The sequence below is a fragment of the Rhyacophila brunnea genome, unplaced genomic scaffold, assembly GCF_057557595.1.
Source record: "Rhyacophila brunnea isolate RB1 unplaced genomic scaffold, BYU_Rbru_1.0 scaffold_2, whole genome shotgun sequence".
NCBI classification, from domain to species: domain Eukaryota; kingdom Metazoa; phylum Arthropoda; class Insecta; order Trichoptera; family Rhyacophilidae; genus Rhyacophila; species Rhyacophila brunnea.
In genome coordinates, this window is record NW_028232859.1 from 26,744,217 (window position 1) to 26,768,555 (window position 24,339).

Consider the following 24,339-nt stretch of genomic DNA (forward strand, 5'->3'; position numbering starts at 1 on the left):
AACATTTATGAAAAAGCATAAATTACCTATCAACAATTTGTTTAGCGTCAAACTTGAAATCCAGCAACAATCTGAATCTAAATCTTTTTTTGTTTACCAACCATCAACTTTTCAGCTATTATAAAACACGGGGATGGACATTGCATTGCTATCACAGAATATATTATTACATAATAAGATAGAGATGTAAAAGCTAGTCACCATGGTCAGGCCATAAAACACAATAAATGCAAAGCGCACCGAGTGTCCTCAAATATTACCAATATTGAATACGCGTTTCTTTAACGTGACAAACTTTAATTTATAATATAATACAAATGTAACTATGTCCCATATTTCCACACTCAAAAATTTAATCTTCTTACAGCCTCACCCTGAAGGTCACCCATTTCCCTTATTTTTGTGTTCCCTGGTTGTCATAGATTATAACTGCATTTTTTTTTTTATTATATGTCTCCTAAGTATTTTTAAAGTGGTATATTTTTCTATTTTTCCGAGCTATTTAAAGATAGTTTTAATAAGCTGAGAAAGGATATTAGGGTCTTGAACTTCTAATTTATTTTTCATACATGAATTTCACTTCAATCATATATGTCCATGAATTGAAGTTAGCAGTGGCGGCTTAAAGTACGTGGAGACACCAAACGCTGACTGATCTCCACCCTCCCTACAATAGAAATTATTCCAAATGAACTTTAACGGCCCACATGCTCAGCGTAGGTCAAAATTGAGTTTTTATTGCATTTTCAAACCATGATCCTGGACATTCCTTAAACGTTGTAGATAATCTATTTATATAATTTTGAAGCCTTATTATCCTTTATATTTATTTTAAACATTTGATGACTGCATAAAGTATTTTTGTTACATAAAATAGTATTCTTTTAAACCTGTCGCACTAATGTTTTAGAATATAGTCATATTTCGGCACATGAATGTGCAGTGGTGTTAAGATTTTTTACATTTATTAATTTTTAATCGCATTTATAAAACCATTAGTATAATTTATGACGAGATAATTTTAGTAAAATATTCACGATAAAAAATTATATTGATAATCTCTGTGATCCCAAATTTGACAAGAATTAGGCATTTTATTATTAAAAAAATCGGCAAGATTAACACATTTGAAGATAATTCTAAAGATACTAATTATAAGCTATTTCTTTGACCATTCAAGTGTGATAAACATTATACGAATAATGATTGCTTTATAATAATTATTGACCTAAGAATAAGGTAGTGTTTTTTTGAAATACGCCATTTCTTTTGTCATTCCCCAGTGGTTAAGCTACAACATACGGCCGTAGCCATAAATTGAGAAACTATAATTGAAATAGCGAGTAAAATGATATTGACGCGCGTGTTTGGACTACTGTTTAAAAAAAAATTTAAAAAAATCGGTTAGGTACATGTTCAAACACGCGCGTTAACATCATTTTACTCCCTACTTCAATTATAGTTTGTCAATTTATGGCTACGGCCGTATGTTGTAGCTTAACCACTGGGGAAAGCCAAAAGAAATGGCGTATTTCAAAAAAACACTATCTTATTCTTAGGTCAATAATTATTATAAAGCAATCATTATTCGTATAATGTTTATCACACTTGAATGGTCAAAGACATAGCTTATAATTAGTATCTTTAGAATTATTTTCAAATGTGTTAATCTTGCCGATTTTTTGATTAATAAAATGCCTAATTCTTGTCAAATTTGGGATCACAGAGATTATCAATATAATGGTTTTATAAATGCGTTTAAAAATTAATAAATGTAAAAAATCTTAACACCATTGCACATTCATGTACCGAAATATGACTATATTCGGAAACATTAGAGCGAGAGGTTTAAAAGAATACTATTTTATGTAATAAAAATACTTTATGCAGTCATCAAATGTTTAAAATAAATATAAAGGATAATAAGGCTTCAAAATTATATAAATAGATTATCTACAACGTTTAAGGAATGTCCAGGATCATGGTTTGAAAATGCAATAAAAACTCCATTTTGACCTACGCCGAGCATGTCCCCCCTTAAGGAAAAGTGTGTAAATTTTTAATAATTTGTATAAAATTTACAAATTTTGTTTTATTGCATTTAATTAATTTCCGTTAACTACCTCACCTTACATTTCTGTCGTATTTTATGACATGTTTGGCAACCCCCTTGCGAAATGGAACCTGTGCGTTAACCCACCACCGAGCGTTAAATATACTATTGCTGTAAGGATTTTCTCAGATTGTAAAAAATACGCATCTGTTTTAAGATTTTGGATCTATTTTGAAACAAGCGTCTCCTGCGCTCCAAGAAAAACCCTCGCTGTTAGGTTATAATATAAAATGCGAAAACTATTTCTCAAAACCAGAGACAATATTTTCAGAAAACTGAAAACCCGTTTTATTTATTTTAATCCTAAAGGTTGACACAGGTTTTGATCAATACGATGTCACTTGTTGTTCACCACTGATTTTTCTAAAAATCAGACATTCATTCAAAATTATTCTCGTGTAAGATTACAAGTGCTTGGGGATGCTTTCATTCAGTATATATATATATATATATATATATATATATATAGAATAATTGAAATGTATTTTCAATAATCTTATTTTGGTTATTGCTGTTTTATTTTTTATAAAATAAAAACAACTATCAAAATTAGGGTTCTCATTAATTCTTTCAACATTTTTATTATTAATAAATTACGAAGATACGATCGGTAGTTTCAGCAATAGCTATCTAATTTTTTCGTGGTCGCAGAATATTTGAATTGCGTTCGAAAACTAAAAGCAAAGCTTTTGAAACAGCCGCCATTCTATTACGCACCACACGCACTCATTATTGATTATAATTCAAGAGGGCGGGGGTTGCGTGCAGAAAGAAATAATATGACATCACATAACCACTAGTGCCCTGCTTTATTTCCGACATTTACATTTATTATTACATTCTATTACCATCACATTTCATTTTTATTTGGTACAAAATATAACACTTCCGGGTAGGTATGGCAGCTCCGCAAAAAATCTTCCCTTATTAAAATATAGACACGTACATACTTATCCGACTTAGCATGCGCTAGTGTGTAGCTGTCAAATTATCGAAAGCCTGTGGATTCGCGGATGTCAGTTTCGGGTGTACAGCCTTACCTTAGAAACCCTGCGCGACAAGACTCTCGTTTTGTTAATGTTTTCACCAATAAAGAATTTCGCTCATTGCTCAACGTTTTATTATATAATTTCGCTTAGTTCTATGAATAAAGTTATCGTAATGAAGTGATTGGTATTTTCGTTTACGCTTAGTTTTGGGGGGAATATTCAAAATTTTAGGTTATACCTATCTGTCAGTGTGCCGCCTATTTTTCATACGGATTTTCCCATTGTGTCCTCCTACCTTCCTATTAGTTTTCCGCACTAGAGATGAATAATTTATTGTATTTAGGTATCACCATACAAAATATATTAAATTGTATAAAATGTAAATTAATATAAATATTGATGATTACCAGATATCAATCTTCATCAACATTAATTTGAATATTGCCGGCATTGTATTGTTATAAAGATATCACATCCACTATATGCGATGAAACATCGTAACATAGATAAATTATTACTATTACAGAATAAAAAATAACCATACTTTATATCCGGATAACAGCTGTTTGACGAAAAAATTGATGCTTTGCTTCTTTGACAAATATATTTTGCCATTAGGGCTGTGGCGGTTTTGGGTACGTGGAGATTCGAAGCGCCGACAGGTTTAGTGCCAAACAATATGTTTACGCGATAAACCACAATTGAGTGTTAAACTACACTACTGCAATTATTGTTATGTCTGGACATTTTACACTGTTTAATCGTCACTGTTCTGGCAGAAGACACTAATTCGAAAAAATGACATATTGAGTTAGTTATACCAAAATGTTCCTTATTTCAAACTTTACCGTCTGGAAACCTTCTTAATAAATAAACAGTCTTTATTTTAAAGTAATCCTTTTTACGATTACTTAATAAACTCATATGATAGACCATTTCAAACATTTTAACAACTTCAAAGTCAAATTACTCAAAACTAGTATTAATTCTCCAGTTAGTGTGTTCTGCCAGAACAGAGACGTAATAATGTTATGGTTTCGTGTTTTTTTTTTAATATTTTCTCACATACCTACTATTAATAAAATGTAACATACTTTCTAACAAAGTAACTGCAGTCATCTGCTTCATGGAAAACCACCACAGCCATTGGGTATCTCCTAGTTTTTCGTAATAATACACTAACATTTAAATATTAGATACTACAGTAACACAATTTTAGAAAGTTTTGGTACATTATAATAATATTTTTATGCATTTGAGTCCTCTTTCTACTGGCGTAATTATTAAATATATTTTATTTTTACCATTAAATCATAGGGATATATATTGTATTTAAAGCTTTTACTGTGACATTTAATGACGTCATGTGCATAGCAGTTTGCTTATAATTTGTATTCATTCGGTGACGGATAAGGGACAAAGATACCTTATAAATGTCGTAGAAACTTTAGTCATTACGATACCCCACACAAATTTGGGATACTACCAAAATCCGTTCTTACAAGATTCGTGTTATATTCTTATCGGAATCTTATATATTATTACAATTTTTGAAAAAGCATACAGATATTGTTTAGTTGTCTATTATATCAAATTTAATTGTTATATTAGTTTATAATACCCAGCAAGAAATAATAAAGAGGCAATCAAGAAAGTTTCGAAAGACGTGATATAACTTCGATAAAAGTGAGATCTATTATTTTATAATATCATCATTACATTGCATATACATAATATTATGTTCGATATAAATCAGGGATGTCCAACGCGTCGATCGAACTATCGCGTGATAGATTTTGGTCGAACTGAGTGATAAAAATGTAAAAAAACTATTTTTATTTCCTTAACCATCTACGTCAAAGTGATACGTCAGAACGCCCGTGTAATATCGTCGTAATACTCGATTCCTATTACATCACTCACAGCTTGCCGCAGGAGTGCAAGGAAGAAGAGATGTGAATCCCCTTGATTTAAATTGAGGCGTAGTTCCCCGTACCGTCGCATAGTACGTTATTTGTATAGTAGTAATAATAAATGCGATAAGTGTCCAAAAAAAGACGAAAACTTATAATTTTCCCGACGAATGGGATAGTCGGTATTTCTATGTGATAGTGAAAGACAAGTTTAGTTAAGTTAATGAAAGACCATGTGGGGTGTGCTACTTGAAGTTGATCAATGATCACGCGTGATATAGATTAATTATTATTATTTAATACTAAAATATATCACCGAGAATATTCTAGATATACGTACCGTTCACACCCTATTTAAGTATAACTTAATTGTCCGTCTAGTCCACGGCTTCCTAACCCGTGAGTCGCGAGGTGATTTAAATTCTGATGAAAATTATCATTCTCATGCACTTCCCTTCCTAATGTTCCATGAATAGTAAAAGTCGCGTGCTTCGTGACTGAATCGCACAGTTATTTTACATTTATTATCATCTTAAAATATATAATTGTGCGATAGATACTACGTATTTTTTTTTATTTTTTTATTATCAATTTTTTGTCGGTAATTTACTACATTCTTTTATCCTGTAAAAACACGATAATGATGACCTACCGTAATTATTGGTCCACGGGAATTTTTAGGTTCTACAAAACTGATTTGACGATATCTATTCTATCGCGAAATCTTTCTCGAATGCTTACTTGTTAGTTGGTTTATTTTGTAGACTTTCCGCGTTACTCCCCTTAAACCTACCTACCGGATCGAACTGTATATGTTGACCAAAAACACGAGACAACTCAATATAAAGAATTGAGATATCTCAAAGAAACAGGGGGAGGCCTTCAGCAGGCAGTAAAATGATGTTCAAGCAAAACGCCTTATAGTCGATATTTAAAATGGAAAATTTCATGAACGACATGCTTTTATCATTTTCGTCAATACTCTCACTTTACATGGATTGATGATTTCACAAACTATTCTATTAGGATCCCAGCTCTGTTGATACCGTGTGAATTCTTATTTCAGGTGAAGTATCGCCGAATTTAAGGTAGATAATACATACCTATATACTTAAAAATCACTATGGCGAACGAGAAGGCTCTCTTCCCATCAATGTGTTTAATATAATAATTTACAATAATAGGAATCCCACTCTCGTATGTCAGCCAAACACTTAGGGGGTTGCTCATGGGATGGTCTCGGCAGAACTTTGATGGAATGTTCGTTACACTGCGGTATAGAGCTTGTGATTTCTCGATTTTTTCATTTCTCAAAACTCGACAATTCTCAAAATCAAGAACATTCGTTTTCTCAAAAAATTTAGATTGGTTTTTGTTTTCTCTTGCCGAATATTTTTTCAGCTTTTTTGGTTTTTTTTTCCATTCCTGAAATTCCATTCAAGCCTTTAGAAAAAACCGAATCATTGCATATCTAACAACTTTTTTACCGGGAATTTTTAAATTCCGGTCGCGGTAGGCAGTTTACTATATTTATAAATTTTCGAGAATCTCTTTGATGATTTCTCGAGAAATGAGAATTCTCGTAATTTCTGAAAATTATTTTCTTAAGATTTGAGTTTGGACTTTTCTGATTATTTATATAGAATTTGCGAGACGAGATTTCTCAATCACAACCTCCACTACAATAATTATACATCCACATAATTGGAAAATACATAACAATTAATTATTCTGACATATTAATTTGCATTCAGTAAATTGTGATATGAAATTGTGATATGATATATAGGTACTTACTTATTTGAAGATTCTTTATTAAAAAGCAAAATAATATTATCAGCCAATCGAAATGTGGTTACCTAACCTAACTCAATGTTTGTAGATTCACAGTGTCTGAATGATGGCGAATGCAATAAATTGCTCGTCACTTAGAGTCGGATGATAAAATTAGCAATAATTAAGTCAATTTAGGAGTATATTTTTTACTGTGAGAATTTACGACAATGGCACAAAACAGGTTTAGATAATAGTCCTAGTTGGGAAGTTACACAACACAATTATTTCTATAATAATAATAGGTACTATCTATTCCTATTCATCAGAATCAACATTATTTGATATTAGGTACTCGTGTGTTATATAAGACAACTCGTTTTCTAACTAAGAACTCTCAATTAATTAAATATTTGTATACTTTAATATGAATTCATGAATAGCAAATTTTTTTAAATCATTGTTCAATACTGATACGAATTGGTCGTATAAGTCAATAGTCGATAAGTTAGTAGTGAGTAACAACCCACGTAAATGTACCTATGTAAATTAAGTCGTTCCGCAGCATCATTATACCTATCAGTCATAGAGCATCTCAATTTCCGACCAGATAGGACATCTTTAGGTACCATCTATTTGCAATTCTCGGATACCGCTCGATTTCTTGACTTACACGAACTACCTATATAGGTTCCTAGTATTCGCAATATCGCGATAGATACCGCTCGATTTCTTCGATTATTATTTTTTTTCCAAAAATAACTTAAATAAATTTTGTCGACTATGAAAACGTAAAATAATGAAAGCCGGAGGCGACTAGGTAGTTGCTAAAAAACACATTTTAACTCGTAAATATTACCATATCGACTGCTTAATCTGCAAACCAGCTAACTGCACTTTTCACAATAAATGAGATTTTGATGGCATTTTGTTATAAAGCATGTTTTTTATGCTCATACAAAATTTCAAACTCCTAAACCTATAAATAAATGCGTCATCGTTGTTCACACAAAACAGTCAACTTCAGGTGCCAAATTTCCAATATCGTAAATGCAACAATATAAAAGGGAAGCTAAAATAGTGTATTAATACATAGTGCAGCTTATTTCTAAAAAAAAAATCACGTGTATTTTTGGAATTGTTAAATTCCGCTCGATAGTTAAATTATTATGTTTTTTCTCCTTCCTGAACAATTTGTCCAAATGGAGTTAGCCGGTTTGCAGATTAAGCAGTCGATGTGGCATATTATGTTATCTCTTATTTTTTTAAATTTCGAGATTGTCACATAATATAAAATAGAAATTGACAAGCTAAATCATAAAGATAAAGATCTAAGTGTATCTTTTTATGTTAGCAAATATTCATATTATTATGTCGATACAGACATGGAAAAAAAATGTCGAAATTTCACTCGGATTTGTTTAATTCCAGGATTGAAATCTTTGTGCGGGATTACGATCCAGCGTACTAGTAGACATAGGTACTAGGTAAAAAGTATTCTGACAGAATTATAAAATAATTCAATCTGATCATTACTAATAATGTACTGTCATAATTGTAGTAAAAAGTTGCGGGTAGGTAGGTACTTGTACCTACGTTGTAAACTGCAGCAAGCGATAATACATATACTAGACTAGATGTTTTGTTATCTTTGATAGTATATAGTTACTTATATTAGAAATATTATATATTAGAAATAATGGAATACGGGAGAGTATTCAACATGAATTATTGTATACCTAATGATAATCTTCTTTGTTGTTTTTATTTAATAAAACGCATTTTTTTGTGTAGTACTTATTCCACTTTTAATCAATAGATTAGGACCGGTTTCGTCCGCCTCAATAAAAAAAATGTATATACCTAGCTACTAATTTGCCACTGAAAATTACTTAGTTGTGTCGGCCAATGTGTCAATTATGCCTAAATTGATTGAGTCTGCATAACTACAAACATAACAATGCAGGATTTACGCGATTTTCACCAATATTTCTAATAGTAATAATCGAATATTATTAAATTTAAGTTGTCGGCTACATTCAACGCTCAGGTTTGCCGGTTTGTCGTAGGTATAAATAAATAAACCATAAGGAACCGGAACTATTATATCACTCACGACCGCGAGACATTTATGTATTCAAAATAGTTGAAATGACCGTGATTTTAGATATTGCTTTTTGAACCATGCCAGATTATTGAGGGTTGATGCCGCCACATTTTCAATACTTAGACATATTGTTATCTACTTAAAATAATGTTTTGCGGGATTATTGTGTCTTGTGTCAGTCTAAAACCGTCCATTGACGACATGTATCGTGCTTCGCGTGTGAATTTTCAATTATTATTTAAATAATTTCGGAATCTCATATAACATTGCTACTAACTTAGTTAAATTAAACATTTTCTGTGTATTCCAACATATACCTACCTATCTATATAGTATGTACACTTATACAAACCAAATGTTTAATGTACAAAAATCTCTGTAAGGTGTGTTGAGAACGAAAATGTGCTAAGTATGTATTTTTTCTTATAAAATAATATTAAAATCGAGTGTTCTAATGCCTATATTTTAATTTTAAAAATTCCATTGCCGATGCCGGAATTATGATTTTTATGGCCAATGCTATTATGATGCAAAGTGATGTCACACGACATTAATTGGACTTCGTAACCAAGGTGACAAAACAAATAACCCCGAGATGCATAGTGTCGAGATACGTTAAATCGAAATTACGTCAAAATGACATGCAAATATCAAAATAGCGACTTGTAACGGAAAATAGAAAGTAGATAGTGGGGCGATTTCTTGATAATTATTAAAATATTTTTTTCTATTTTCATACAATGGTAAAAATATGCAAACGGCACGATATAAATTGAAAGCTTGATTCTAAATCAATCTTAAAAATAAACTTTATACAAGTGATTTAATTGTTACATTATCATTGGCAATGCGCGCACAGTGATAAAGTATATTTTCTGTCTTTTATGGTCAAAAGATCGATTCGAGATTCGATCTTCATATGATCATAATATGGGCTTCGACAGTGTAAAAAATATATAAAATATACCTACAGTGTAATAATAATAATATAAGTATATATATTATTTTTTTATTGACAGCAGGAAATTCATATAAGTACTTAAGTATTGTTCTAATATAAATATGACGTCTGTTACCGAAAGTGTATCTCTAATATATAGATGTAAATAATATTGACGTATTTAATACTATTTATTAGTCTTTCATATTTGCGTATATAATTGGTAAGTACCTACTAAAAATAATTTTCCTTCGTGGAAAATAAGCAAACGACATTCAGATGTAATTTTTTCAGGTTATCCTTATCACTAGCCTCAATGGCGTTTCGTGCGCATGTTTTTATATGCGTGTACATTATTTACTAGCGTTAAATACATATTCTTGATATTCCATGCATCTCATGCAAAACTCAGGCGGCTCCCTCACATACGTATTCACTTTCGATTCATTGATAATAAGATGCGAATGCTAAGAAGAAGATAATAAGAGAATGCGTTCATTTCACATTATTTATCTCGACTTTGTCAAATAGGCCACAACTAATAACTTTCTTTTGATAGTGTTTAAATTATTTTATCTCCGAGAAACTGGTATTGTTTTTATAACGGTGATCTTTATTGTTTATTTTCTTATAGTATCCCAACGAATTTGCTCATATGACTCACTCTCTCTTCTATAGATAAAATACAAATTTTAAAGATTAAATTATATAATGCAATGGATTTTGCTATTGAAAAAAAAAAGATAACAGTATATCCATGGCATCGATAACCGGCATCAATCAATATATCTATCTATAATGCATTGCACTAATATATTATTAACGTTTTTGCTATGTACTTATATTATATCAATGTACAAAATCGATAATGTGGTCGTATTTTCTACAATGATTGAGACTTGTTATAATCGTTTAAAATAAATTGCATTGAATAGGTATACAAACAGGACAATGTAAATGTCTCTTCAACGGCATGAGAAAGTGCCAAAAAATAAAATAAACAATGTGTAAAGCGGTGGAAATAATACGGCAGCATTTTAGCGCTAACCGTATCAGTTCGCCAGTTTCAAGTGGACGACAAACACTAATCAAAACATAGCGGCAAATCGCGATCAAAATTCACGAGATATAAACAGTTAGTGATTGCCTGCTTGCCCATCGGAGTGGATCTTCGGTGCAATTGAAAGTTTCGAAAGTGAGTGTTCCGCAATGCTGGAGAGGCTGGTGCCATCTCGCATGGCCAAGATGAGCCGTAGCGAGTCAGCCGACGACGCCGCCACTCGCAACGGAAGGGCTGCGTCAGCTGCGACCGTCGCATCGTCAGGAAAGTCTCCAGAAATGGCGTACGATGCCTGCGACTATTTCACAGATGATGTGACAGTCCCTTGGATGGAACTTGGCAAGTAATTTCCTCGATAGTGTAATGTCATCTTGCAGTGTATGTAAAATGTTCTAATACAGGAATATCTCCCTTTGGTGCATGCTTTTCGTGTAATTACTATTTATTATGTTTACAGATGTATCGGTTTAATGTTATTTAAATATTCCTAATCGCGCTCAACTATTTTTTTAAATACGAGCTGTTTTCGACTGCTTGGATAGTTCGGTAGAGCACCAGACTTCTGTTCCAAAATATCCTAAATTATTTTCGAATACGTTGACTAATTAATACTTTGGACGCGGAAGACGCACACGGTGCGTAATGACCAGGCGGCCAATCGATGTAATTAACGTGCATTTTAAAGGGGGCAATTAAAATCTCATTATCTATTCAGCAGCGAAAGCGTTAATGGGCACTGCTCTAGATACAATATCATAATCTTAAATTGGACACGTTAGCAGAATAACTAAAATACATGGACGCGAATTTGTAATATGTACTCGTATTACATTACAATGCAGGTAGTAGGTGTTTATTTTTCAACTTCCTACATACATTATAAATTATATCATGGCGGTAGGGTACTTATAGGGTAATTATAGCTTGGTGGATGGTACTGATGGTAGACAATAACAATAAAAACATACAGGGTGCAGATATCAGCAACATGCTATGTGGTTCGGATTTCTCCGCACTTACACAATGGAGCGGGATTTAATAAGAAAATAGTCAAATCTCCTGGTTATGGCACAGTTCATACAAATAATATTGACAATATGCATCAACTATGGCTATGAATAGATCAACAATGCTGCAAAGCCATGAATGTGGATTGTAATAGTATATCAAAGTAGAGTTTATGATTAGAGTTTACTTACTGAAAGAAGATTTAAAAAATCGTGGCTGCCTTAATCAATCATATAACTATAAGATCCACCAATATAATTTATCCGCTGAGTGAGGGCGCCGCATGCTAACATTTCACATATTATTATCATTCAATACTTTTTTATACGGTGATGAACTTAGTTATATATTCGAACACTTGACGATTTGTGATGGTATAACTATAGGATAGGTATAATCACAATAAGTATGTATGTCCATTTGTATATGTGCCTAAACTTTTATATATAAAAAAAAATCTTCGCATTTATGCTTGCTAGTTTGTGACTCAACTAGTCGCTGTAATTTATATTTATTTATATATTAATATAATATTATATATTAATAAATATATTTTTGTAAATTCCTGTAAAAGCTTATTTTATAATTTCCTCTATTTCTTCTATAATTTTAATCGTCTGTTTATTTAAAATATATTTAATCACTGGCCACCATGACTTTCTCAATCTCTCGACGTGACCTAATAATAAAATAATCACTGGTCTAAAAAACAATAGCAATTGTTGACAATTTATTGATAAAACAAGAATAATGTGACAGATGCATTTTTAGTAAGCAAAATAATACGAATAAAATAATATCATCATCATCAGCCTGAATCTATCCACTGCTGGATGAAGGCCTCTCCAGGCTGACTCCACTTCTCTCGGTCCTGTGCGTTGCTTTGCCACGTACTTCCGCAGAACTTAATCATTCCATCGATCCAGCGGCCTCTAGGTCTACCTTACGGACGTTTTGTACCTTTTGGGTACCACTGGATGACTAGATTTGTCCAACGATTCTCCCTTCCTCAAGCTACGTGCCCAGCCCATTTCCATTTGAGACTTTTAGCAAACTCTATTACATCGCAAACCCTTGTCTGTTTCCTTATCCACTCATTTCTGTTTTTGTATTTTTGCGTTATGCCCAGCATGCACCTCTCCATACCACGTTGTGCTACTCTAAGTTTCTGGATCTCTCTTTGACGTAGGGTCCATTTTTCACACCAAAAGCACTCCAACCCAGCTTTACTCTGCAAATAATTTCACGAAATATACATCCATCTATAGAAACGTGTTGTCCTAGGACCTAGATAGACGTAGTTTTTCACCCGTTCGAGTTGAGTGCCATTGATGAGAATCTCTTTTTGGCCTGCAAAGCAGTTGAACGTGATTTACGTCTTTGTGACATTTATTTTCAAGCGTACTTTGTTGCTTACTTCAGCGAGTTCCTGAATTCTGCTTTTACTATACATAATTGTATTATGTTATTACATCAGTGGTATACTGGGGAGTGGAGACGGAGTTCGAGAGCGCTGCGAGACTTTTTTTTTCAAAACGAAGCGCGACCGTAAACATTTTAAAACATTCTACAACAACAATAAAAATACACAGAATTATAAATCGCATGAACCTTAAATATTTTCTTAGTGTTAATTTTACTCTTTGGTCACATTCCCTACGAAGATAATGTGCGCATTTGTGTAAACATTCTAGGGAAACGGTAATAAAACTTGGTGGCTACTGACTATATTTCCGCCGGAAAAATATCACAATGGGTTAATTTATATCTTCTTTTATATTTAACCGCTTGACCGAACTCGATCATGTGCCTACACCTCTTTCGCATCGATTCACTGACCACGTCGTGGCTAACTTCTGACTGTTTGAGGTAGGCGCCAAATTATGCTAAATAAAAATGCTATTCATGGGTCCTATTTTTTTCGTCTGGTCATCTCTTTTATTCAAATTTACATACAAATCAGTACCTAACTATTGAAAAATTCTAATGTGGATTTAGGGAGCGAGAGTATAAACAATATTACAATAAATTGATTAGCGCTATTTTTTCATTTGACAGTATATTATCACTATCAGTGACTATTGTAAAACCCTTGCAATTATTTATTTTTTGATCACAAAAAGTATAATAGTTGTTCCATGAATATGCGGTTATAGCAGTTTCTCACATTATTATTTTATCAACACGAGCATTTATTTTTTAGGATGAGAAAAGATATGGCACTAAAAAGACATAAATTTTTCCTATTCTACAGATTGTTTGGCCCCCAAAAAATACCCCATATTCTTAATAATTTTCGTCCTTTATTCGGCACGTGGACCTTAATCCAAATATTTTTTTTACGCGGTAACACATTTTGGCCGGTATCCACGTGTTGCGTATCCGCGTATCGTATCTTCGTCGTGCATCATCCAGTAATGCGATACGATGCGACACCGTCTGCTGTTTCTCGTGTCGTCACTGCGTATCCGTATCACACTAATTACCATAATGTCATATCATTCCTTACTACCATATATATACCATATACTTACCACTATAGATACATATTTAATTAAAAATAAATGAATACCATACCTATATCATTTTGCTTCTCACTTGTACAGTACTTTTTTTATAGTAATATATATATAATGTACATTTTTTAACACTAAAACATGCCTAGAGACCCAATGACAGTAGTGTCTTTAGTAATTCATAGAAGTGAAAGAATCACAAACACCCTGACTTTGAGAAAATCACATATATATATTGTGTCCTCACCGGCATCGAACCCGGAGCTCCCGTATGAAAGCCCAGCGTCTTATGCACTGCACCACGAAAGCCTTGGTCATGCTATTTTTACAACACGGATGCACATAACCGTTGAACGTAAGATATGCAATCTGACAGTAGATTATTTTTTAATATCGTCATTGGAAAAAATATATCAATATAGGTAGGTACCTTATTAGATAACATTTATCATATTCGTAATAATTGATTTGTAGGTTAGATATTCATTTAATTAATGATATCTAATATATGCCGAATGGAACCTTAGATTATAATATTATAAATAGAGTATATTACTTAATCGACGCCAATTTAATAACGCATTAGAACAGGCTTCGTTAGACATACATCGGTTTTGGTACAATGTAGAATGTAGACTGTAGTACTAAGGCTCTCCACATATTGCTGGGAGGGACACAAGGACAAGGAGGAAGGACTGACATGAGACAATGAAGAATGGAAGATAAGAATTGAAGAGGCCATGTCTCGATTTGTGATATAGAGCCATTGTAAGGAAGGATATTATTTGGATCTATTGTAAGTACCCATTTATTGTGTCTTTCCACGAAGAATTGACAGTTAACACCATTGAAACTGTTGTTACGAAAATGTGTTGAAAAATTGTCATCCTGCTTAATTTAAAAATTGTTTCCTACATGGTTTTGATTCCGCTTGTGGTAAAGTAGTGACTGATATTTTTTGTTGGAATTGAACAAAGCCACAGATTACTGTATAAAAAGCTGTTCGTCAAGGAAATTACACGGGTTCCAATATCATTCAAGGTTGTAATAATTTCACGAGTCAGCTGTTTACCTGTGCTTTTCGACATTTATTTATGTTTTCAATTAATCGTTAATATTTTGTAAATAAATAATTATAAGATAAAAAGAACTTTTTATATACGAGTACTTACAACGTTTTTAAATTCTGTTGAATAATATAAACTTGTAAACTTGACTTGACTAGCTTAAATGATCAAAAAAATTTGTACTTGACATGTCATATTGATTTCCATAGTAACGCACATATATATTAATAATTTAGTTGCTAGGACCCCAGACCCTAGCAACCAATAATGGTGTCGAAATAACTTTTCATACAAAACAGAATTAACTGAAAATGAATTCAATTCTACTTAAAGATAGCTAAAAATGCATTGGCATCGTGTTCTGATATATTCTAAAAGTTTCAATGTCTAGCTAGTCGGGAAGTTAGTTAAAAATCGATTGCAAGATTTGTACCGGACAAAGAACCACCGGACAAATAAGAATACGAGCTAAGAAAAACGTTGTAAAATACTACAGCTTTTGCGGTTTTTATCGATATCTTACAGTTTACAATAACCAAAAACGGTGTCGCTCTAAAATAACAATGATAATAATATGATAAATATAGTTAATTATAGGTACCTACTAGTTATATGTATAATTCGTAACACATACCTACCTACTGTACCGTCCGTACCTATCTGCAACTCTTCTCGTCAGTCTATGAAAGTCTACGTGTTTATCACAACTCTATAGTTCCTCACACCCTATCCATTTTAAGGACCGAGTATTTGGAAGGCTTCCAATTATTATTAATTAGTGAGTATATTGTATTCTTCAACAAAATTACTAGGTACCTAGTGATTTATACCTATTCATACATAAACGAAGCATTCAATGTATACTTTATTCCAGTGGCGAAGGGTGGAGGTAGGCTGTTAATATCCAATATAAAAAGTGCACATTAAACTTTGTCAGTCATTCGTATTATTCAACTAAGACTACAATTTACAGATGTGTTGGTTAGTTTTTAAAAATCAATTAAACCTTGCCTAAACCAAACCATAATAGTTTTGATTATGGGCGATTCGACAAAATAGTGCACACTTTTTTGTTCATACTTAGGTATTTGTTTTCGATTACACATATTACACATATTGTTGGTAATTTTTTTTTAAATTCATTAAGCCCTGCCTAAACCAAACTATAATAATAGTCATTGGATGAAAAATATTATTCTGTCCATAAAATATCCAAAATTATGTACGACTTAATGATTTTATGATAAGTGAAGTTTAGATATTTTATAGATAGACGATTATTTTTTGACTATTACTTACTATGGGCTGGTTTTCGCAGTGTTAATTGATTTTTTCTAACCAATACAATCTGTAAATTGTAGGCTTAGTCCAATGAAAACAAATACGTATGACTAACAAAGTTTATTATGAACTATTTATGTCGGATCTTAACAGCCTACCTCCACCCTTCGCCACTGCTTTATTCAGTATTCGCCTATCAATCGACCTGCATACAATTTTATATTTTTAGTTTGTAAACCATGTCTCTCCTATGTACTCGGGGCGTAATCAGTGACATCCTGTGGTGGTAGGCAGGTCATGCGATGCTTAGAGGTAGCACATTATAAAATAGCCGGAAAGTAGACCTAGAGGTCACTGGATCTAGAAATAGTTACTTACTGCGAAAGTATTCGCCATTGGATTCATTCAGAGTTCAAACTAACAATGATGATGAGTCTGTCTTTGAAATCTCCTAAAAGCTACGATTCTCGTTATCTTAGACTTTAGTTTCGCTATTATCTTGTAAACATGAACTAAATATTATGAGTATACATTTGTTTCTTATTGTAAATACTCTAATAATAAGTAAATATGCTTGTCTGTTAGCTGAGTGCTTCCCAACCTTTTTCATGTCACGACACACAAATTATAACAAAAGTGTGCTGTACACTAAAGAAAACTTATGTACCTGCCTATCAGTTTGTTCGACTTCTTAAATTAACATGTTTTACAAATGCCACCCATAAAAATAAGCAAACAGAATTCCTTGTGATGAAGATTTTTTTTGTAATTAGTAACACAATCTACTCCATAATTTTAAAATATCGGTGTGTGTACTTACGTACGCGCGTTAGAAGTTATACGTCTTTGGCGTAACAAAACAAAAACAAAACTAGTGATAACCTAGATTCTTCGACTAGCTCTTAATTATCTTGTTAAATTACGCACTCAAGAAAAAGGACCGCTTATTGGAAGGCCGTTGATTTATTTCTATACACTTTAACTTATATTACTAAATTATATAATTGTTTATCGTTGTTTTTATTTTTAAAGTAACAACTGTCACTATGACGTCTAATAGTTTGTTTACGTAAGGAATGGCAAATGGCCGACAATAATAAATTCGCTGCCTAGACAACGGAACAATTCTAAACTATAATATAATGCTTTATAATCGTCACGATTGGAGTATCATACTGTGGCGTAATGATAGTGCGTTCGGCTGATAACCGAACAATTGATGGTTCGAATCCAATCGAGTGCGTTCATTTTTGTGTGAAAAAATAAATTATGTGTTACATGTCACACGCCAAAAATACACTTTGATCTGATTTTCCAAACGCGCCTAAAGAAGTATAACTTCAAAAAGATAAGCAACTTTTTTCCGTTACTTTTTTATCTCGCTGAATTTTCGCCTGTTTCCCATGTACTCAGAGACTTGAAAATTGGTACACAAGTAAGTATTATTGATAGTGGATAATAATGCATATTATTGCTTTATTTTTGTTTTATTATGAAATAAATGTAAAACATACCTAACGTAAATTGCACTGTCATTGAAATAAGTATGTAATTGCAAAGTTAAATGCTACATAATCAATTATTTAAACGCTAAACAATAATGTTAATATCAATTTCATTCCACCAAATATAACGAATCGTACGGCGTTGACTACATACACCAGTGGCTTTAAATCTTTGTGCCTTAGGCCCGTTTCAGACGGGACACCGGTGTCGCGCTCGATACAATATAGACGGCCTTTGTATTCGAATAAAGGTGCCTTTGTATTATGTTTATGAACGCCCAGAGCTAATGAGTCAACGCATAATTTCGCGATATAAATTAGAACATAAAACTGGCTGCGGTCATAAAAACATGTGTATCGGCGGCTTGAGAATGTAGCGGCCGTACCATACACGAGAATGTACCATACACGCTTTGACTCATTAGCTCGGGGCGTTCATAAACATAATACAAAGACCCTTTTATTCGAATACAAAAGCCTCCTTATTATATACGAGCGCGACACCGGTGTCCCGTCTGAAACGGGCCTTAGTGTGTCGCTAAATATATTAACAATCGTCGTCAGTGTCGACCATACGACCGAGAAATAAACATCTCTGCAACATGCATCAAGCATAATTTTGCATTAATTTTATATTTGTATACTTACATTTTATCAAGGCGAAATTTGTTTTTGCCAAAAAAATCATTAAAACGTTTTATTCATTTATATATTTATTATGTGTCCGCTTTTTTTATTGATATTTTTGCAAATTATATATCCAATACAAACATTACTTCTGCCAATATTTTGCCTTTTGAGATGTGAAACTTTAAAAATGATACATCTAATTAAGGACGTGAGATATCTCACTTATTGTTTGACCTACACGAAATACCTACTTATTACTACGATACTTGGTGTTCCGGGGTAGTTTGGTAAAGGTTCAAATGTGCCGATTTGAAGGTGGAAAAACACTATCCTAAATGCTCGAGTTTTACTCTGCGCGATACTACCTCCCAATTAGGGATTCCAATCCCGAGCCAAAATTCTGATCCCGGGATTTCGGGATTACAATTTGACAATCCCGGGATCCCGGGACTGGTCCCGGGATTGGCATTTTTTTCCATTGTTAATATAAAATTGTTATATTTACAAAGAACATTGATAAAATTGGTCAAACATAAATCTAGTATAATTTATTCTATTTAAGACATTTATATTGTATACGTTCAATCTTGGAAATACACAAGTTTAATGGAGTAAATAATATTGTAATATAAATAATAATGTGAATTTAATATGAGATTGCTGTTTCTGATAGTAAGGACATACTGAATGGATTAGCGAGATTTAAAATAGTAAAGCAAATAATCATGGCGTACTTATGGCCTTTCCGCTTCATAAATCTAATTAGTCAGCCAAATATGAAACTGCCGGAAAACGTATGATATCATGGTGGAATTACTTTGTTAAAAGTGCGAAGCATTGTTTTTTTCCAATCTTTCTCATTTTTAATAATTTATGTGAAAAAATAAAATGAATCGGCTACCTACACATGGGTATAAATCAAACTTCATTCAAACTCAGTTTATTTCTAATGTAGTTATTTTTTATTAAAAGTATTTTTTCTGTTATATTTTCACTTTTATTTTATTTTCCATAAAAATTGATAAAAAAATCAATCCCGAAATCCCGGGATTATGTTTATCAATCCCGGGATTCATAGGTATCGAAAATAGCTCGGGATGCCGGGATTGGAATCCCTACTCCCAATCATTCGCGGCACATCGATTGTGAATCTCTATGTTATATGACAATTGTATTGTTACTTCTTATTAGTATTACAACAAAACTAGAAGGTATAATATGAGTAGCAATTACTTACATAAATAGTTATTATACCTAATTATTGTAATATAATTTCATATTATCAGTAGTGACTGGTGGCATTCATTATTATATTTCACTAACAATCAGTTCGCACACTAGTATAACTTTACTTAAATATTGACCACCAGGTAATTTTGCGAAAAGGTAATAATATGTACCTCTCGTCATGTACCACTGTACAATCACATATTATACAACGATAAAATATTATAGTTTTGTTTCATGTGATCAGTTGTTCGTTGAAGCTTTTTTATTAGAGATGGAATGGGAAGAAAAATAGCGTCGCAGGCGAATAAATCACCTCAACTTTAATGTATGCACCAAATACTTAATATGTAGTAATATTATTTTTCGATGCCATCTGGATATTTACAATGGTTCGAACATCGTTCCATCCTAAGCAAGTCATCCGTTGGTTAGGGCCATGAAACACAAAATTAATCTGTTCTGTGGTTAGGGCCATTCTAAGGGATTGTTTTTTTTACAATAGATTCCGTATAGATGGCGGATTTTTCACCTGCGACGCCAACGGATGGTTAATATTTGTGGGTAGGTAGGTGTGGGTATATCAGAATTTCAAAAATATTATTTTCATATATTCAGTTAAACTAGCCGCGCATAATATAGTATAAATAAACATAGATAGTAGATAATGATTTCGAATGTGAGATTGAAAATAGTATGGGATGGTATTGGGTGACAAGTTGTCAATGTAGGCCACTGTCTACTGATTTACACGTACATTTTGTAAATTGCCCGTTTGTACCCTAATAAGACAGGTGACAATGAGGTGGGAGTTCCCCGAGATTTACAGACCGCTTCAAGAGCTCCGCCGAACAAAAAAAGGTTGGGAATAACTTGCGTATTGTGATGTCCCTACTAATTTTATTTGTATCATCAACTAGGAATGAGAGTATTACTATCTTGTCTTGAATAAAGACAATATTTAAATAATATGTTTTGTACATATTATAAGGAACTATTAACCAAATATTTCAATACCAACGTAATATAATATCAACGAGAATGCGCATAAGTACGTAGGTATTAACTAAAATATAACTTGTTCTTGTCAATTAAATTAGTTTTGACATTGAGTTACCTACGTTAGGTAAGTATGTACGTAGTCATTAACATTTTTAAAGAACATGATTTGATGTGACAGTGTCGCAGTCAATAAATTTAACTATTTTTTTAACTGGAATTAAAAAATGCTACTTATACAATTATCAGAGCGTAAAATAAAATTGAATGTATTAATTGAGTATTAATTAGTTATATAGTTATACTCTAATTCTCTAATAGGTGTAATTTATTATTTAATTTATAAGTTTGATTGATTTTTAGTAGGTATTATATTTTCCGTCCTTTTAGTTAATTCTATACGTTGACATTGATTAAAATTTATACATAAATACATCAAATATAATGAATAATACCCCGTATACACGTGCATGGATTACTGCTGGCAGTATGTATTATCGTGGCCATAACAAAAAATACACGTGTAAACACGTATTATCGTGCAAATTACAAGATTGCACGCATTAATCAAATAAGTTCAGAAGCTGCTTTCACGGGACAGAGTTGGCGCAGATATTCCATGATAGTAGCGAACCTGCCGGTAAAAAAACGAAGTACACCGCGCAGACTCATTTTGAGGTTAACCGATTTTCACGACCTGTCAAATAGTACCTACTATAAAATCATAACATCACGTCTCGTTTACTCTTAAAAAATGAGATTGTCGAGACAGTCAGCACTTTTACGTATAAATCGCGATAGTCTAAAAATACACACTATTGGTGCAAGTAAATACATGCACATGCACTGTGGTGAATTATGCAAATTCAAGACATTCACAACATGACATGAAAAAAACAAATAAATAGTATTAAACAGTATCAAACGAGTATAAACAGTAAGTACAAAAATTATAAAGTACCTACATTAAATTACGCCGAATCAGTTAAGTAGGTACCTACACCCTATTTAAAGGTTTTATAAAATAACGTCCACCTAAACTCATCATCACATAAGTGATTTGGTTGAAAAAAGTTTTTGCCAGCCCAATTGGCATTACCAATGGCAAGTTAGTTCTGCACTTTGCGAGAACGAACAACTAATGTTCCCGATTTCTAAGATAGTTATATGGGACACAGAGATCAACACTATTAAGTATTTAGCTAAATATAAATTCCTTCTGACTTTTAGACTTCATTATGTAAGCATACCTTAGAGAAATTTAATCAAATAAAGTCACGTATCAATACAGCCTAACCAATAATTTCTTCTTAACCCTCTCCACTTCAACTGATGCGGTGCCCAGATAATCAACCCAGTCTGCTGCGAACTAATAAATTATAAAGAATTTTAATACCGTAACATCCGAAAAGCCGCGGAAGTACGCAAAACGAAGCCCAAGATATAGTGCATTTTTACAAAATGGTAACCATATGATGGCCACTAAATGTCAGTTTACTGTCAAACATAATTCCTTGATCTCTTACAGATGATTTTCTCAAAAGAACATGCATCGAATATTGAAAAAAATCAACACACGTTAGGCTCTAAGTAAACAATAAAAGACTGCATCTATCAATATTGAAATCCAGTTTGTTACGTCTCCCTTTCATAATATATATGTATTGATACAGTCTATTATATCAAGCTGAAGCTGAAGAAAATCGTTCATGGTAACAAATTCCAAAAAAAAGTTTCAAGTCATTAGCAAACAATAAAAACATCATTTAACCAATGCTATGTTTTTTTTAGAATTATGAATAAGCATGTCCCTGCTTTTTCGTACAAGGTGGTTGTTAGTAATTTTGAACAATCACAGACACCCAGACTTTGAGAAAAACACATAAATGTTGTGTCATCACCAGGAATCGAACCCAGAACTCTCGGGTGGAAGGCAAGCACCTTACGCACTGCACCACGAGAGCCGCCTGCCACCAATGCTATGTTATAATTTGAAACCCTCTGGGCGATTATTCAACTCCTTCGGGTTTATTCTATACACAAGGCTGCTTTCGGCCGCTAACTAGGGTAGGTTTGTATCAAAGTATTAGCATTTATTGTAACAATTACAAGAAGTTGGTTGTAATTGTTGCAATAAGTGCTATATTTTAACAGCACCTTTCATGGCTGTGATAAAATTTAGAGCGAGATAAACAGTTTTGTCTGTTTAGACGGCTAACTTATTGTAACAAGTATAATACCTCAATACAAATATGTAATAAATACTATCACTTTAGCGTTCGATAGTTGCATTGTGTATAGAATAGACCCGCATGTGTAATTACAATCCCCTAATTAAACATTTATAATTACGTTGCCACACTACATCTTCAAAAATGACATACTTACTACTTTCCTTATTTATTAAATTTGAATATGGATGGCTTTATCACAAAGATCTTGCAGCTCCCCACACACGTTCCCTACCCGGTAGTCGGTACCATCTCATCTCATTTATTATTCACCTTCTCACTTTTAATATTGCATAAATTTAGCATCGTTCCATATTTTTTGCTCGAGATATTTTTCTTACAAAATTTCTCTCGAAACCCAGTCTAATGGAAAGATTATATTATTATTATGTAAATAATATTTATCTTGCAAGTCGGTGATTTCGTCGTTATATTTTATTTTAATAACGTATGCATATAATATGCAACTGATTCCCAACAAGGGATCCGTGGAACCCTGTTATTCCGTGAACCTGTTGAGGGGTACCTCGGCAATTCGAAAACGTTCGTTTGCGAAAAAAGTGCAACTTAAAAATTATTTTGGAAACCAAATGCGCCCGTACCATTCGTCAATACCGCCTGGACAATCCCCCTAGATAAACCGCCCGCAAAAATACAGAAATATATAAAACAAGTGCTTTTTTGGTTTATCGATAGAAATTTACGTACTCACGATAATCAGTGTAATTTGAAATTTAATCCGTTGCAGCTGTTAGTAGAGTAATAACTTTAAATCATCAGCTTTTAACACGTAATGCCTTTGTATGGTAGTATTTCTAATTTAGACTATTTAACGGCCCACATGCTCAGCATGTCGAAATGGAGTTTTTATGCTATTTTCAAAGCATGATCCTGGACATTACTTAAACGCTGTAAATAATCTATTTCCATAATTTTGAAGCCTTGTTATCCTTTATATTTATTTTAAACATTTGATGACT

At 32.7% G+C, this 24,339-nt stretch overlaps 1 protein-coding gene across 1 annotated transcript in view; it reads left to right on the forward strand.

Moving 5' to 3' along the window:
- The window catches only part of Lrrk (Leucine-rich repeat kinase), a 100,220-nt gene that overhangs the window by 7,603 nt on the left and 68,278 nt on the right, over positions 1-24,339 (forward strand). The window lies entirely within an intron of this gene.